Source organism: Lycium ferocissimum, chromosome 5 (assembly GCF_029784015.1).
Source record: "Lycium ferocissimum isolate CSIRO_LF1 chromosome 5, AGI_CSIRO_Lferr_CH_V1, whole genome shotgun sequence".
Lineage (NCBI taxonomy): Eukaryota > Viridiplantae > Streptophyta > Magnoliopsida > Solanales > Solanaceae > Lycium > Lycium ferocissimum.
This window is the reverse complement of record NC_081346.1, coordinates 21,291,490-21,295,509: the sequence shown is the minus strand read 5'-3', so window position 1 is coordinate 21,295,509 and position 4,020 is coordinate 21,291,490.

Here is a 4,020-nt window from a genome sequence, read left to right as displayed (position 1 = left end):
CACCCATACCGGGTGAAATATCCTTAAGGACAGGCAGTGGCGGAGCCACACTATGCCGAGGGTGTTCATCCGAACCCCCTCGGGGGAAAAAAACACTATTTTTGTAAGGTTAAAATTATTTTTTATGTATATATAGTAGATGTTGAACTCCCTTAGGCTTCTTCGTATGTTTGCCTTTTTATATTTTGAACCCCCTCGGCGAAAATTCTGGCTCCGCCAAGCGAGGACAGGGTCTTAATTGACATGCCTCAAATTTTCAATAATTTTCTGCAAGGTTCGTGATCAAGTATTTTCCAACAAGGTTCATGATCAAATATTTTCTATAAGATTTCCAGCATAAGTCATACAAAATGTAATCATCATTGTGTTTTGTGGACATAACGTTAATTCCATCTAAATTGAATGTTTTCTTGCATTGTTCTGTTTCAAAGTCTGGCTTCTAAACCTTCATGACTGAAGGTGATCCTATTTTTTTAACCAAAAATAATTGGTATTGCCACTAATTGTGTCTTCTCACACATTACTGCTATACAGTGCTTGATTTCTCTTATCATTAAAGCGAAGATGAAGAAGAAGCGGAGGGGAGCATCAGAGCAGGCATGGAGTTTCCTAACACTCTCTAAAAGTTAAACACATTGGAAAAACTGAATATAATTTAAATAGCACATGTAAAATCGGCTACTGGGTGCAAATCCTGTTGTTAATCTGTATTACAAAAATATTCTAAAACAGTAACATTGTAAAAATTCCAGAAAACAGTAAACTTTGTAAAACCAGAAAGTGTAAACCAGAAACTGGAAAATATCAAAACAGTATCCGAAAAATATTTTTTTTAAGAAAGAAAATCGAGCCCACTGAATGCACAGTGTGTCCTTAAGGAAATTATTCCCCTCAAGTACCCGAGGTTAATGGAATATATCCTCCCAGGATAGAACGATCTTACTCACCGGTGTATCGGTACCTAAAACCACGGTGTCAGCGAACCACTTAACATTGTAAAATATTCTAAAACAGTAACATTGTAAAAATTCCAGAAAACAGTAAACTTTGTAAAACCAGAAAGTGTAAACCAGAAACTGGAAAATATCAAAACGATGTATCAGAAAATATTTTTTAAGAAAGAAAATCGAGCCCAGATGCACAGTGTGTCCTTGAAATTATTCCCCTCGAAGTACCCGAGGTTAATGGAATATATCCTCCCAGGATAGAACGATCTTACTCACCGGTGTGTCGGTACCTAAAACCACGGTGTCAGCGAACCACTTAACGGCAGTAAATTACACTAGAATCTATTTGTGCGGAAGAAGAAAAGTTTTGAAATTCGAAGAAAATTCGTTAGGAATATACGAAGGACTAAACGATTTATATAGCCATTGGTCGGTTTAGTGAAAAGGTGCGGTTCAAAAGTTGCAACTTTTTTTCGGTTTGAATTACATCTTTTCGAAATATTTCCCATTCAACTTAACTAAAACCCAACAATCCCCCACATGAATGGGGAATGACATCTGGAAAAGGAATGCGCGGACGAGTGTGTGATTTACAAAGCAAGGATTAATTGCGTACGGATAAGTAGGTTTTCCTTTGAACTTTAAGTGGTGAACATATCGGATATACTCGGTCAATCGGTAGATTTGATATCTTTGAGCAAATCTCTGAGCTTTGGTGTATACCTAGACAACCACATGTCACACAATCAACCCTTTACCGTCTATGGTTCTCACGATTGTGTTTGTTTCAGCCATGAACACCGCCTGGTTTCATGAGTGTATAGAGAATGGGCTTTTTCTATCATTCTCTTTGAAGCGCCTTACACTTCACACTTACATAGGTGATTTCTAAAACGTGTCATCACGTAGATACACCATTTGGTCATACCTGCCAAACTTAGAAACCATTAAACAACTTAAAGCTTTTATTAACTGCGTTAAAGAAGCCTTAATGTTGTATCCTTGTTCACGAACATTGTCTTCATCACTAGAATGGATTGAGTTATTTGACAATGTCGAACCGTCGTTCATAACTTTGTTTGATCTCTTTGAACCTAGCTCTTGGGATCTCCGAGTGCGCGCCCAGGTAGAGTTACCGCCATGATGACTTGTCCTAAGCCTTAAACCCGTTCCGCCGATGATCTTTCAACTACCTCTCTAGTTAAGCCTTTTGTAAGCGGATCCGCGACGTTATCTCTAGACTTTACATAGTCAATAGTGATAACTCCACTAGAGAGTATTATTCGAATGGTATTATTTCTCCGTCGTATCTGAGGAGATTTCTCGTTATACATAACGCTCTCTGCCCTTCCTATTGTCGTTTGGCTATAGCAATGTATGCATATTTGTGCCAATAGTTTGGGCCAGAATGGAATATCTTCTAAGAAATTCCAGAGTCATTCAACTTCTTCACCGGCTTTGTCTAGAACTATGAACTCAGACTCCATTGTAGATCGGCCGATACAAGTACGATTTGGATGATTTTCTGACAACTGCTTTGCTCTCCATAAATGTAGCAAACACATCATTGCGTGGATTTTGTTTTAAACGACCGGTGATATAATTTTTATTATAATGCAAAACAAAGCTTATACAATAGGATATTTTATGCGGCCGACTATACTTAAACAGACATCATGACACTCGTGGATGGTTGACATCGGTTGTAAAAGCCGCAGCCTTTTAAAAATATATATATTCTCAACCATTCCCTTGTCGGAGTCTCGCTGAAATATCAGTGATAGCACGTTAGATAGAAGAAAATCCAAGCTATTATCGATTTTTATCATTATCATCAATTAGTTCTTCGGTTATAAACCAATGAATTTATATTCAATGAACCGTCTTGTCTTTCCAAAGAGTTGTCTCTCACGGAACACATTTTTATCATGAGAAGTCACAACCTTTCAAGTGACATCCGTTCACGAAATTAATGAACATGACCTATAATGAAAGACATATGATCAACCTCATCAAATTAGTAGTTCGATCAACTAGTCCTTACCAATACGGAACGAGTTATGTGAATATTTCACTAACTACCATACCACGAAGGGCATACCATGTCAATACCACCAATGACATATATCGTGGGGTTGATATAATAGAATAATGTCAATAAGTCAACATTTTTTTTTATTCTATCGAAATTTTCTGATTTGTGAACTAGAATCAATACCCTTTACTATTGGTGGCATATCCTATGAAAACACAATCAACAGTTATCAGTCCTATTTTTACCCTATTAGGAACTTGCACTTTAGTCAAACACCCCCGCTGAAGTAATTCAAGTTGGGCTTTCTTCATTTTCCATTTTCATATGGAATAAAATTGTGTTTTCTATAGGCACTCGATTGAGTATTCTGGTAGTCATAAGGATAGCTTCCCCCCACAAGTTCTACGGGAAACAAGTACTTATTATTATTATCAATGATTAACTGATCATCATATTTATCAACCAATAAATAGCGGATAGCCTTTCCGCAACATCCATTTCATGAAGGAACATAACTCTTCTGAACAAGTATATAACCAATTATCAATTTGGTAAACTAGTTAATGTATACGGGGAAAACCGGACATAACTTAAGCCAATGAAGTGAGGGCCGAGGCAAGGAAGATGGGAACGTGCCTGATGACATTCGAACCGTAATGCGGGGTTGAGCCGGAGGAGCCGTAAATCCGGGCGGGGGCCGGAGGAGCGCTTGTACAGGGCGGCGGGATACCACTCGGTCCGTGTAGTTGGTCCGGGTGGTCGTTGGTCCGTACGGTGCGCGTAGGCGGGATGCGTCGGTGGTGTCCGTCACGGTCGGTATCAACCATGCGTGTGTCGGACGGCGCGGGATCGATCTAATCCCGTCAAATCTGTTCGGAGAAGTGTCCTTGTAGTGATTATTTTATTTATTTAATTGAAAAGCCCAAGGAACACATAAATAGGGGTCCCCCCTTTTTTAGGGGGGCATTTTTTATCTTAAAAAGAAATATAATGAAAACCTCTATATCTTTTCTCCTCTTTCTCCTTCGGCCCCGCCCA